Consider the following 15,509-nt stretch of genomic DNA (forward strand, 5'->3'; position numbering starts at 1 on the left):
TGGCTCCAAATTATCATATTACAAGATATATCTTCCCTACTTCAGTCACCCAAAATGAAGTTTCATACGATCACTATTTAAAAAAAATTTAGAGTCACAAATATCTTATCAATGTGTTTAAGTTTCAAATGTATCTACACATGCATTAACATTTTGCTTCACCTACACACCTAATACCTAACTGGAACTCAACTACCCCAAATTCTCACCAGAGAAGAAATGCAAAGAAATAGAGGTACTAGATCAAGAAGAATTCTGAGAGACAGAAACTAAGAAAGCTAATAAAATTAGCTTGGGGACTAGTCTTTGTTCAGAACCTTTCCATTCCTACCAAAATCACGATGATAACAACAAAATAACCTGGGCTGTTTGATGACAAACAGTAATAAGAAGTGAAAGTTGACAGCACAAGGATGTAAAATGAAAAAGTTACCGTAAAAATTATACCTGTACTTGAACTGCACATGTAATTTAAAATTCTTACAAGAAGGAGCAGGGAGATCTAGAAGAGGTCTGCAATCACGCAGTACTACATTCAGATCACTGTTTCGCCATTCAATATTTGCGTAACCTTGAATTTACTTAACAGCTGTAACAATTTTTCTATAGGTAAAGTGGAGAAATCCCTTCTCAAAAGAATGTTGTAAGAATAAAATAAAATGACACATATAAAACATTTTGCATAGTTTAGGGCTCAAAAATGATAGATATTAGTAATATTAAGCATTGTCGAATGGGGCCTTAGCTTGGGGATACTTGGAGCTCAACAGCTTCAGAGTAAATTATTATACCGTAACAGAGAATAAAGTAAGTGATGTTCATAATGCTGATCTTCTATTACCAAGGAATTAAATTCCATTTAATACATTCATTCGATAGGCATTCGACAAACACATATTGAATAACTATTATTTTTTCAGAACGTGGTTAGTGCTGGTACATAAAGATGAATATGACAACAGCTGTGACCTGATAGAACTTGTCCCCCTCGTGGGGGAGAGAGAACTGTAAACAAATGATTAAAGTATAATACAGTTAAGTGCTTAACAGAAAGTGTACCAGGTGCTATGGAAGTAGAGAAGGAACAGCCAGCTCAGCTCTAGAGTAGCCAGCTTTGCCTGGGGCAATCAGTAAAGGCTTCAGAGAGGAAATGCCATGCAAGTTGGCTCTTGAAAGATCTGTGAGGGTGACAAAGGGCATAAGTAGTACCAAGTGACAATGCTGAAGCATGGGTGCGTGAGTGGAAAGGTATAAGCCGAGAAGAGAAATGGAGTAGAGGTGGGATCATGAGGGTTCTGGTAACACACGCTAAGGAAATTAGACTTTACCCAAAGGTTGTGATGAAGATTTCATGCAGGGATGTGCCACACTCATTCAGAAGGACATGTATCGTGACATTGTGGAGGCCAGACAGAAGGCATGGAAACCAGGTTAGAAGGCTGATGCAACGGTCTAGGTACAAGGTGAAAAGAATCTGACTTAGAAACAGAGGAGGGGGAGGTGAGGGAGTGGATAATTCATTTTAAACATAGTTCAATTACATGTTTTTAAATTAAAAGTTCTTAAAAGAAGAAATCCTTTGCAATCGAGAAAAACTGACTGTCCTGATGGAACTATTTTTGGTGATTTTGAGTTCCTTAGATTTCGGTTTTACATAATTCATACCATGACGATAGGATGATACTGCTGATAAAGTTTGAAATAGTACTTTAGGTATTTTGATAATAGGCCAATTTTTTCTTTCTTATAAGATTTGTACTTAGTTCTGATTAATTCTAATAAAGAAGAATTCAGTAAAAAGTAAAGCATACACTGAACTCCAATCAGTAATGTTTGACAGATTTGCCTAGGAAAACAAAAATCTTGTATGCAGCACTTAATTACTTTAACTGGAACTTTCAAAAAGGTAACATCTTGTACTGTGTTTAATACAATTCTTCCTATTATTAAAACAATACCTGTTAAAATATTTAAGCGAAAATTCCATGTTAATGGAAATGATATAAAACATATCACAAGGAAAACATTGGCCATAAAGTTAAGAAATATAAACTATAAATCTTTTGGTTTTGTTTTAACATTTTAGGGGAAGTGATGACTCTAAAACAGCAGCAGAACTACTAAAACTTGAATAACCTTCAAGTAAAAATACTTAGGCACTTGTTAAAACAAACATTATTCCCACTGCTAAAATTGAGGATGGCAAGTCTCTCCTCTTAATAGCTTAAAAACAATTTGAAAAGTAGCAGAATAGTAGCTTCTTTGTAAAGAGACTAATCATCATTAAAAGATCCTTAAAAGCAAATACAGAATGGTCAGCCAGCCTGATCACCTTAATTTTTAATGAAGGACTATCTCCATATCTATCAAGGTATGAAATAAACTTATGAAGGAAAATCTATCACTCAAAAAAAAAAACTAATTTTAATTTTCACCTTCATTTTGATGATCAGAGGAAATAATATTTGAAAACAAAAAGGACATATGATAAAGTGGTATATAAAAAATGGGTCAGTAATAAAACAAGCAGGGATGGCTGTCATAAAATAGCCAAATGGCTTTTTCCACCTCCATCAAGGTCACTTTACTGATGATGGGCTCAATAAGATGATAATGCATTTAACCACTTTCCTTGCATCTGACTTCGACCTCACAAATCCAAATGGCCTTGTTTAACTACCCTGGCCTTTCTGCATTTCTCTGAACAAAGATAATTAAGGAGATGTACTGCCCCCTACTATCACAGGAATTGAAAGACAAATAAACTTTTAAGAGCACAGCCAGGTGTCCACTTCACTAATGTACAACTTTTAAGCTCAGGAGGTAAAATAAAATAATGGTTAAATAATTATAAAAGGTTAACAATGTTAAATTTGTTATATGCAGTAATTTTATTTAAAAGAAAAAGTATAAAAAGAGTTCCAGAGTACATGTTACAGGTCTCTAGACAGCAGGTCCTCTCTCCGCCTGCTGGAAATAGTTTAATACTATGGTGGCGGGTGGGGGGGAGGGGGGGATGTTGTAGACAGGGGGGAGGTGCTTTGCAGAAACTAACATGAAAATAAGTCATTGAAACTCCCACACATCATTTTAATTTTTAAAAAATTTAAGTTGATATGTACATAGAAAAAAACTGAAATGTTTTCTTCACATTAGTCCTATATTAGTCATATTGATATAGTCTATAATCCATTCTGGCTTCTAAAGGAATGAAACAAGATATTTATATGAAACAGTATTTAATATTAAGAGAGGGGAATAATTCTACTTACCAAAGAAACTCTTTCTTTTAAACATTATAGTATGATTTCCAAAATCTATTATTTAGATGTCATGTGCTCTCAAATATCTGTGTGTACTTTTCAATTATTATTCTTCCCTCATGAAATGAATTTACCATCAGTAACAGCGATGGCATAATTGTTTCTGGGATACCAAACAGGTATTTTTCACCCTATTGTAGTAAAAATTAAGAGTAGGTATTTCAAAACTTAAACACACCAAATCTGTAACTTAACAGCTAGGTTTGTAACTAAAATCAACACATAAACACCAATTTTAAAACAAATGATTTCTTAAATATTAAAATATATACCATTTCAAACCTGCTAAAATAATCAAATAATATTTATACATCAAACTTTTTCACAATGGAAAATACAAATATTGAGATGTGAAAAAAACAAATAATACATCCTTAATACCTAGTGCTGAAACTGAGATTTCAATTCAGGTTAAAAGACCTGAGACACAAATAAGTATTACAATAACTTTTCATTTTAGACAAGACTATAGTAAGAGTCAGAAAAATTTCACTCATTTTATATTATCTATTACTAGAGAAATTTGTAATGCCGAACAACCTGATGGGTAAATATAACGAATTTCTAATGAAAAACAGCTCTTATACAAGAATTTTCACTTTAAGATATACAACGTTTGAGGATATGCAATCGCTTCACGTATCACTACAGCCAAAATAGCATTTAAGATAGATTATTTAATATCTACAATTATATGCTGTTAGACTTGTCCAGATCAATGTAACATAGCAAAAATCCTGCTAATAATCCCTATTGCTCCTCCTATTCCTCTAACAACCCTCATCCTTTCATTCCTTCTCTCTGCTGGGGAGTTCCACAACTTGTATTTGTAGCTGCTCTTGGATTAGCCAAGAACCAGGTCACTGGAAGATCTAACTCATTAAACATCACATAGTTGTAACTTAGGTTTTTAGCCATAACTATTTAAAAGTTCTTTATGACTTTATGGTCAAAAACAAAACAAAAACAAACAAAAAAAACACTACTGTCCCTAATTTATTTACTTTCTCATTTCGACATATCACATTATCTCTCTCCTTCATAGTACCAAATGCACAACATCCAAAGATCCATAAGGAAGAATATCCTATTTCTCAAGTATTCAGTGCTAAACCACGTATATGTAGGATAAGACAGAATAATTACAGCCGTAGTTTAAACTACATATGTATGTACGTATATATAAATGCACATATATTTGCACAATGACTGTAAGAAATCCATAGTAAAGTAGTAACATACCATATCGGTGTAAAATCCAAACTTTTCTAAAATGAGGAAAAAGTTAATAAAGATGACTCCTTTAGTTAAAAATTTCAAACGAATACACTGTCCTTTATTCAGCATTTACATTTGGATTGCTAGAAAGGTGGTTTGATAAAAATCTTTATTCACAATTGTTTAAAGTCTAGAAAACAAAATAAATTATAAACCTAAAAAGACTGATGTTCCAAAGCCCAATCTCTTAATTGCTGATCGGAGCTGAAAATAGATCTTTTTCCCCCCACTAATTGAATGAGTCTTGTTAAACCTTTTGAAATGCACTTTAGAAAACGCAAGAATACAGCTTAGAACAGGTTCTTTAATTTGGGTCATTTTCTGTTACTTGCAGTAGTGACGGGTGCTTAGCAACGCTGTTCTGGTGGCCCTTTTAAGGAAATGAATACCTGGAATACAGCATTTTAATCTATTTTATGGCATTAATTATCAAGATCACTGTATTTAGACAGTGTCTCCTTTGCCACTTTCCTGCATTATAAAAGGAGTCCCGTGATAAATTGAATGTATTATTTCAGATGACAGAAGATCCTGTGCACTCCCTTACCAAGTAAAAAAAAAAAAAAAAAAAATGTTAAGGACATAAAAACTAACAGTAAATAGAAGCCACAGAAAGGGTTAGTTTAAATGTTTAGACACGGATCTTACACTGAAAATCAGTGTTCAGACATCTGTTGGAGTCCATGTTAAGTCGCTTTCTTTCACTAAATCTTTGAGAATTAAATTCTATTATGCCACACAATGAACAACTAATATCTCAGAAATGTGACGTGACACAGACAAAAAGTAGTAAGATTTTATTTGGTAGTTAAAGATTTGCTAAATATTTTAAACATTAATTTTATGAATAAGGACTTTAACATGAGAAATGTTAACAGAATATCACTGAAATCATGTCCAAGTTATTCACTTCCTATCTATTTTAATGTGCTCAAATGATTACCAGGAAGACAAGGAAACAGGTAAAATATAGCGCTACCAAATAGTTTTATTACAGAAATCAAGGTGCCATGTTAAGTCCACTTATCTTATTAAGAATCAATACAACAGGTTGAGGAAACTAGTAATTAAAAATATTTGGGATATTGATATTTTTTCCTGATCTCAATTACCTTTGTTAAAAGTACCACTCTTCTAACTTTTTCCTCATAATCACACAATTCATTTTAGATTTCATGTGCTGAAGAAGGTGACGCTCTTACATATCACCATTCTTCTCTATCTTCAGAGCTAATAAGAGATCAAGTGACTCCCTCTTTGTCTAGAATGTATCCTAATTTCAGTCTTTAATGGCCAAATTTTTAAGCTTTTAAAACTTAACCTCCAAAGATGAGAAAGGAACCAGTTTAAACATCTGCAATCTTATTTTTTTTAAGCTTTAGTGTGCCGGTTAATGTATAATCAGCATGTCTTTAAATATTTTATATTTGATTTCAAAATTACCATCAAATTGTGTAAATCACAGTATAAGATGGGATGGCACCAACGTTTCTCAAGTTTTTTAACCTCTTAAGACAGATGAAGCTTGCTTGGGGTTTGAGGGTTTTGAACACTAGTGTTGCATTTTAATGCCTGGGAATGCACTGGAAAAATAAAATAAAATGTGTGGCACATGCAGTATATGCCGCACTAAAATATTCTACTGAGAGGGAGGGCTTAGTAAGTTAGCTCTATTTCTAAAATGCTTTCTCTGGATAGTTTCAATCCGTTCTTAAGGACTACTTTAACAATTAGCACACAGAGGTCTCTGGATGGCTCTCTGAAACATTTTAAACCAGAGAACAAAAGGTTTATTTTAAAAACGAAAACCTTGGCTTGTACAACTCCAGACATGAATCTGCTTTCAATTACTGAAGTATTTCCACTTCAGTGGAAGGGGATCAAATCTTCAACTACACCATCTTAAGGCAATGAATTTGATTATATTAGGCTTTCAGAAGACAGGATGACTTTGTGACACAGGCACATATATGCTCTACATATCATTTATGAGATATTCCAGAGAGATAGAGCCGCCAACACAGGAGGAGGAAATGGGACTTCTCATTCTGAGAGCTACCACAGATCTTTGTTTTATTTTATTAAAATGCACACGAGCGGTAACATTTTTACATTAATAGCGCGCAAGTTTTTCCAAATCATTCCCAACTATTTTCCACAGGAGTAATCTGCATGGATGCACACGGTAAAGTTGGATTTCTTTTCGAGAGTCTGCTCAATAAAACCTTCTCCTGAAAAAAAATCACACACTAAGTATTTCGCAGGAGGAAAACCTGCTCATTTAATTAGCAAGATTATTTTGTACCTTTTTCCCCATTAAGCAATTAGTATGACGGGTTTCAGTTAATGGAGCCAAAGGGCTGGTTAATTTTAGCTCAATGCGGATTTTTAAACATATCAAACATAAAGTATCCAAAATTCCTATTGCTAACATTTGCTCTCAACGAATTCAACAAGACACATCGCAAAAGTCACAGGAACGCAGGAAAAGACAGCTTTCACCTCCTGGATTAGGACTGTACACTACTCATTTAAAAAAAAAAAAAAAGCCCACTAATTAAAAATACCGGGAACAAAAGACTCCATTCCGCCAGCGGCTACCTGCACCATTCCGAGTGAGGAAGAGTGACGGAGAAAGTTCAGCCTTTACCGCGGCTAAATCCTTAAATCTGGCCCCTCAGGGGTTAAAAAAGCCACCTCATTTCAAATGCTAATATTGCCTCTGCACCGATCCTAACCGGCCCGGAGCCTCCTCCCATTCCGACAGCACCGGGGAGAACCGCGGGGCCGCCGCCGCCGCCGCCGCCGCCGCCGCCGCGCGACCCGGCCTCCGCGTGCAGCCGCGCGGGGAGCCGCGCTCCGCCCGCCCGCCCCGGCCGCCGCCGCCGCCGCTCACCCACCTTGCCGCGGCGCGCCCTCGCTGTGGCCGTGCGGAGCCGAGCCCGGCGCTGCCAAGTTGCATCGGTCTGGAGCGTATCATGTTACAGCGCCGGGCTCGGGGCTCCGGCTGCGGGCGGCAGCCAGACATGATAGGCTGAGGCTCCTCTGTTTACACCCGGCCGCGGAGGGGGCGGCGGCGGCGCTTAACCCCTTCGCGCCGGGCCGGGTCGCAGCCGCCCCGCCGCCCGGCCGGGCCACCGCCTGCCGACCCCTCTTCCACACGCGCACACACACTCCACACGCCGGGGCAGTGGAGCAGCCATGCCCCAGCGAAGAGTGTGAAAACTGCATCCAAAACTGGGTACAGGCATGCTGTAAAGACCCTGATAGGAGATATTACACGCACACACACGCACACGCACACACACAGCCATAAAACATCAGTATTCTCGACTGGTTTTTCAGGTTGCTGCAGGATTTTCAAAATAGATTTTCTCTATAAGCACTACTTTCTTGCGTTCACAGAAGAACCGCTTTCCCAGCGCATGAATGAATCCGACCCCTGGTCCGCCACCATTCATGCAGCGCACAGCTGAGATGTTTACTTAATCCAAATCACAGTGGTGGCCGTACCCTCGGTCTCAGCCAAACTAGGTGCTCTAGCTCGCGGGACACGCTGCTTGGGAAAGGTGGGCGGACGGGTGTCTCGGAGGGGGGAGGGGTTGCTGACCCAGACCTGAAGTCCCGCGCAGCCGGGCGTGCGCTGCGCGTGTGTGCGTGTGTGTGCGCGTGTGTCGCTTGTGCACGCAGCGGGGACTGGATCAGCCCAGCTCGCCCGGTTTAGTCGGGCCCAGGGCCGACCCGACCGTGGCGCGAGCTGCTCTGCGTACCCCTAGTTTTCGCTGCAATTTCGGACCCTCATCAACGATAATGAGAGAGCCAGGCCCGCACCCCTGGTAGGAAGAAGGTCCCTGGAGCCAGAGATTTGTGGTCAAGTGGTCTGAGCTGACTCGAAACCACGTGCCCGGAGTCTACAATCCTGATCTGCAGTAGCTAAAGTGATGTTCTAACTAGCTTTATTTTTAAATAAAAGATAATTCGATATTGCGGCACGTAAATGTTTATCTTTTTTGTCCCCTCCAGACCCACTTTTATCATTAATTTTGCATTGCTTCCAGCCCAACACCCCTCCCTCTTTTAACTTCCCTTTTTTTTCTAGAACATTCCATTCCCTTCAGCTTCTTCCTCCATTAAACTGAAAAGTAAATGATTATGTTCCAGAATTTTTAGATTGACGGGTGTTTTCTTCCGATTCCTCCAACCCCCCTCAAGTATTTTTATAAGCAAACAAGAAAACAAGAAGCACTTTACCATAATAATATTAATCGGTATATCTTTTTAAATCATTGGCTGTTAGTCCACATTTTAACTATCATCTAAATATAAACTTAAACCAGAAATTTAATACTTCGAAAAATGACCAGTGTTCTCCCTTTATCCGTAAGATCAAATAAAGGCTATGTTCTTTCCCATGATTCAACAGGAATTTCTTTTTCCTCTTCAGCATACTACCTTTACCTTGACTTTTGTCCCTTCGTAATATCGAATGCTACGGTAATGTGAATGCACTTCATACACCCTTTGGTGAATACCTTTCCTTTTCAATTTTCATTACTATCTACCACATCCATCATCATACACGGAAATGTCTGATGTTACTCAGTGTTTAAGTAAAGTCTCTGCACCTTACTGGATTTAAAAAAAAATAACAATGGCTCTTCGAAAACCATAACTCATAAACACCTTATGTGATAACGATTATCATAACCATATGTCTATTTCTCCCTGAATGAGCATTATATTCACCCTTTAATTAGGACATTATTAAGATATCATAGAGATTATTTAAACAGTCTTTTAACAGTCTAGATTCTGAAGTTATTTCAGGGTTTTGAAATTCTCTTTAGTAAAACTGGGTCAAAAAATAGAACAATAGATATTTTGTGGGGCACCAAAAGACTTCTAAATTCTTAAGCAAATATCTTCCCAAATCATAACAGTTTGAAAAGGATCATTTCATGGATCGTTGTTTACGCGTGACACTCGTAGGGGCATTGATTACCTAAAATAATTGAAAATAAACTCTATATAAGTACTCAGGCCAGTCTGAAAAAGGCGTTGTTCAATTGGAATCTTAGAAGAATTAAATAGGTAGAACATTGCACAGTTAGAATTTTTCAGGACCTGGAGGCTTGTCTATGCTTCAGGTATATACCCCTGGATTTTTGATGACACACGTTAGCAGATCCGGATTTGGACTAGAACATTAGAAAGCAGAAAGATGAACAGGCCGACGGAAGAATGAAAGGATTTAAAATCTTACGTCACTGTTTGGGTCAAGATGAATCTCAAGAAGACTGGTATTTGGCATGCTCATTTCCCTAGATAAATGCTATGTAAATTGGTCACTGATTGATAGCGTTTATTAAAATTCCAATTTAAAATGCTAATTAAGCAATGCCTATCTATAAATATCAGATACAGGTTAGGTAAATTTTGGATTATACTAGAATACTCTACATGTATATTTAGTTCTTTTCTGAATACAAAACTAATTATTTTCAAATTGGACAAAGACAGTATCCCTTGAGAATAATCAAGGGCTTACTTTGAACACAGCTGAGCAGCAGCAGCAGCAGCCCACGGGGAGGAAGAAGGAAAGACGTGGTTTTAAACAGTTTCTATCGCTGAATAGTGAAGGATGGTTTCTACATATATCTTCCCAAGAAAAGACGCCAGGTTTTGTGGCCAGACTCATCCATGCATTAAATCTCTGCCATCTTTTAAATATAGGAGTCTACTAAAGAGTTCTGCAGAGACATATGATAAGGCACAATTTAAACTTCTATTTTCGTCTTTCAGAATTTGCCATATTGATGATGTCAGGAATAATTAGCTTTACGGATACTGACTTCTATAACTTAAGCATTTCTTGTCTAAGATCTGCAAAATGCCCCGCAGTTCCATGAGCCGACACTATCAAATATGTTGAATTATGTGGCTATTTTATGTTGTTAATAAATAACCACATGGAATCACACTTGCGCTATTAAATGAATTTTACTTATAACTGAATTCAGTTCTTTAGGCATAAAAGCTAATGACTGCACACCACAAGGAATATTTTTAAAAATGCATGAACCAAACCAAATCAAAGCAAATTGTATTAAAAAAAAATTCACATGTGAGCTGTTACTTCAAACTGGTACTAACTTAGCTTTAATATTAAGGTAGCTTCTGACCTTTTACTTAGACCAAAATTTTGAAGAAAGATCAGAGTTTAACCAAAACTAGGATGATTATCTCTCCTGTTAAAGATTAAAAATCAAAACCATATTTTCAGAAATGCTAATATAAAATCAAAATCAAACACTTTTTTCTATACTAAATATATAACACTAACATTGAGCACTTCACATGACTCACGTATCATTTTTATAGTTTCTCTAAGACCCTATGAAAAAACAATATCATTATCCCATTTTACAGATAAGGAAACTGCAGCTTAAAGAGTTTAACAATGTACCCACATAGTTATAGAGTGTTAGGGCCCTAACTCAGCCCCAGGTTCTGAGCCTGATGCTAAAATCATTTCACTAAATAGTATGAAGAGCTAAAACTGGTATTAGGAGTGCAGTTCACTCTCTAAATCAAATATATCAGGATAAGCCACACTAAAGTTTTGAAAACATGATATTCTATCTTCAACATTGATAATTTGTTAATTTAGGAAGGGAAAATAAAAGATGCACCTGATTTATTCTATTTTTGAAGTTATCTTACAAATGATGGTAATAAGTAATACACATATTAGTCTTCTCTGCAAGCTAGAATCTTGTAGAGAAATGAAATAGTTAAAAACATTCTTGAACACCTGATTTAGGGATTATTTTAAGTCGATATATATGTCACTTTATAATTTAGTTTATCTAAATGGACTTTGTTAAAAATCATGCATTTATTTATAAACATTTTTCATTGTTAAATAACAAATATTTCGAAGAAACTATGTCACCAAAATTACAGTGCACTGACATCTATTAATATATAATAATTATACAATTAGTTTAGTTATACTCTGTGAATAAAATGTTAGATTTATCTTCTGTTTCGCTGTGTTATTTTGTCAGTAGCATGAAAGTCTCTAACAGCTATAATGACTATGTTATAAGCTGACATAAAACTTTATTTAAAATCATATTTCTGGGTCCTTTTTTCCAACAAAGTTCAATTATCATTTACACTGGAACAGGGGTAAAGTTTTGGAAAAAAACAAACAAAAGACTTCTAATAAAAGTCAATTCATAATTTTTCACAGAGGTCAACAGTAAATCTAAAAGGCTAATATCTGGGTGATTCTTTGATTTAACCTACAGAAAAATCCACCTACAATATAGCTATTTATTTCACAACTCTCTGAAATGACCCACATCCTACATCATTTCTAAAAGGTAAGTTCTTTATTTTCAAAGGTGTTAAGTAATCTCACCAAAAACCCAAATGCTTTCTGAAATCCAATACATGATGAAGACCAAAGACTCATTCTTTAGAGCTCCGATCATGTTTGTTATGTCTCAAAAGAACTGGTTCTTATTTTTGTCCTAATTTGGGTGACCTTGGGCAGGAGCATGCTGGGTCCTCCACAGCCTGGGCAGGCAGGGAGGAGGAGGAAGCAGGATCTAAGATGTGTGATGAGGTCTGGACTCTTCGTAGGGGGCAATCAAGCAATGCACTGAATCCAAAAGGCTTAGTGAGCTTCAGCCCTATGCTGGCAAGTATCCAAGTGGGAGGGAAGGGGGTGAGGAAAGGAGATCATCTCTCCCTGGTGGTGAGAGCAAGGCAGGGGCAGGAGAGCAGAGCTTCAAGAGAACCCAGAGAATCTGGTTAGCAAGAGTTAGCTGGAGGTAAGCAATGCCCGGAACTAGGTATACAGTAAAAGCTGAGGACCCAAGTCAAGCCACCTGGTGTCCAACAGCCTGTTAGAAAGGAGTCTGTAGTAGACTAGTGTACTGAAAGCTTGTTCTTTGAGAAGACCTCTGGGACAGGAGAACCACAGGAGGCGCCAACATAGAGGGAGCAGCTCCTCCCCCGGGAGTTGGATGCAAGGTCTAAAAGTAGCAAGACTAACTCCCAGGCCCGCCCAGGGGAGGCAGTGTTTGTTCATGCTTGGCAACTTATTGGTGTTCAACTTATTTTTAGATTTTAACCATGGAGCAATTTCTTTGATCCTAACTATTTGCTTCCAACCATCATTCCATTCACCTACCCTAAAAGCCTGTCTTAGTGTTGGGTCTCAAAAAACACATTTTCAGTTAAATGTCAAAAAGCTAGGCAATATATCTTTGAAATTAAATATATTACTATAGATAGTGTTTTTAAATTTGTTTACATGCCAAGAATTAATTATCCACTGATGACTGTTGATGAAATGATGTTGCCAGGTGGGTGGTTGTCTAAAGAAGCAGTAGCTATTCATAGGTCAAATCCTTTATGCAGTAGGCAGAACACAGAAATCACACAAACTTTTAGGGTTACCCTTTAAAATTACAATATCAGAATTTTCAAAAGAATCCATATGTATTAAGATCATTTTTTACAATTTAACAAGTCTATCAATAAAAGAATCTTTATAATCAATAATGTATTAATTTCAGGTGTTTTCATGACATAGTCACATGGTATGTGTTTTTAATATTTTTTCTATTTTGTGAACATAAGTTATGTCTATGCACATATTTTTATATGTCATTTGGATGTGAGATATGCTCGATACCTCTCCTTTTTACCTGGCCAGTTTCTGCTTGCTCATGACTTGGCTTGGAAGTCAGTTCCTCCATTTAGTCTTTCCTAAACCACTAAGAATAGTCTAAGGGTTCCTCTCCAAACTCTGCAAATATCCTTTACTAACATTCATCATACCATATTCTGCTATCTGTCTACTTGTCTGTAACTCCTTACAGACCACAGACACATGAGAACAGGGAGCATTTCTTTATTGATTTCCCATTATATAGCATAGTGTCTTACACAAAGGAGACACTGAGTAAGTAAAGGTTTTGGATGGATAGATAGATGAATCGTTGGAAATGAATAGTCCACGCTGAAGAAACGATTCAATCATTTGTATTTATCTCACTATTCTGTAATTATTTGGTACACACACACACACACACACACACACACACACCCTCACCTAATCAACTTTTCGAGGGCGGAGACTTGACCTGATGGTACCTAGCACCATTGATAGTTTGAAATAACTATTTTTTAAAACTATAAATATATACTTTTTTATTTTAAAATCATGAGATTATAAAAAGACATAAACTTAATATATGATCTCATTTAATCATATCCTTTTTGATCTCCAGACACAGATGAATTTATCTGTTCAAAAAAAAAAAGTCTACTATGCCATGTTCTTTTCAAGTACTACATAATGATATTTTACATTGTTTACTGAGAGCAATTCTATTTTGAAAGTCTCTAACTTAAATTTCTAAAGCCATAACTTACACCCAAATAGCCTTCCTCAGTCTTCAGTAGAAAGAAGGAACAGCTGGTTATCATATTCTCAACAAGAGCTCTTTGTATACTTGAAGATGATTATTCTTAAATCTTCCCTTAAGATCCATACGGTTGTACTAAATAATCTAAATTATTATTTTATTTTTATTTTTATTTTTATTTTATTTTACCATTTCCTCATGGGTCTTAATGGTGTTTCTGTGAACCTCCTTTGTAGCATGTTGGGGGGCAAAGCTGAGAACCACAACCTCTGGGTTATCTGGCCAGAGATTTAGGCCCAGGAAGAGAAGAAAATTCTATGAGAATGCAAAGAAAAGGAAACAGAATGAAGTGAGCATTTCATTGGATACTGATCTTTAAATGTGCCAGCAAGGAACTTAGAGATAGGAAGAAGGGATATAGTTGTACAATAATGTGCATTTCCTACCCCATTCAATAATAGCGACTATTATGAGAGCAGATGAGATGAGAGGCAATGAGTAAACCAAGAGAGCAAAGGGCCAAGCTTGAATCTCAGAGGGTGCTTACATCCAAGGGTCACACAAAAGAAGTTCAGGCACCAAGGGAGACAGATGGCCAAGTCTAGAAAATTGGAGAATCAGCAGTCTGGCCCGATAAGGAAGCCTCAGAGGAGAGGTTTCAAGAACTGAGGCAGGCAACGAGGTGGGTGATAGTTAACAAAGCTACTTGTCACAGACTAATACTTAAGATGACGGAAGTCAAGTTCTTGAAATTGGCAGGAAGAAGCAATTTGTGACCTAAAGGAGGATAATTTCTAGCAGGGTAATGGGGTGCATGTCAAATTTAATGGGGGCTGAAAAGCAAGAGGATGGTAGAGAAATGGAGACAGCTGGAGCACAAACGAGTTTTTTCTTCAAAGTTTTTTTTTTATTTGAATTTGACTCATTTATTGAATGCCTATTACGTGTCTGAAACACCTCAGGTACTTTTACATGAAATGCCTTCTTTAAACCTCACAGGGCAAGACTAGTTTAAAACCAATGTAGAAAACTAGATTTCCTTTATTTAAAATACTCCGTAGGGAAAAAAATACACTGGTTCTTTCAGGCAAATTTTTACTTGGGGTCTCTCTCAGTTTGTAAAAAGCCAAGTATGCTTAATGTCTTGCGAGAGGCAACTTCAGCAGTTTACCTGAAATCACGCAGATGCACTATATGAGAAGAAATGAATTCTCTGAAAAATGGGGGAGGACGATTAAAAAAAAAAAAAACAGGCAGGAACAGAGGCAGCGCGGTAAGGAAAGCTCCAGCTGTGATGTAGCTAGTCCTGGGGGCTTTCAGCTTCTGAGTGATAGATAGCAAGCTTCGGGGACTGTCTCTTTCTTTTAAAAGAACTGGTGCAAAAGGAGTCAGGTCTTTACAGAGATCCAGAATAATTGAAAGACAAAATAAGGACATCTATTTAATTGATGCTAAGCAA

General features: G+C 37.0%; 1 protein-coding gene across 10 annotated transcripts in view; it reads right to left on the reverse strand.

Annotated features, from left to right (window-relative positions):
- Window positions 1-15,509, reverse strand: part of TENM3 (teneurin transmembrane protein 3) — a 766,204-nt gene that overhangs the window by 288,035 nt on the left and 462,660 nt on the right. Inside the window, exon 1 of one of the 10 annotated variants that reach the window (XM_016162478.2) lies at window positions 7,502-7,610. The exons of the other annotated variants lie outside the window; for them this stretch is intronic. The gene's annotated coding sequence lies outside the window, so the exon portion shown is untranslated. Of the gene's footprint in view, window positions 1-7,501; window positions 7,611-15,509 lie in introns of those variants that run through there. 10 annotated transcript variants of the gene reach the window in all.

The sequence above is a fragment of the Rousettus aegyptiacus genome, unplaced genomic scaffold (assembly GCF_014176215.1).
Source record: "Rousettus aegyptiacus isolate mRouAeg1 unplaced genomic scaffold, mRouAeg1.p scaffold_m13_p_11, whole genome shotgun sequence".
NCBI classification, from domain to species: Eukaryota; Metazoa; Chordata; class Mammalia; order Chiroptera; family Pteropodidae; genus Rousettus; species Rousettus aegyptiacus.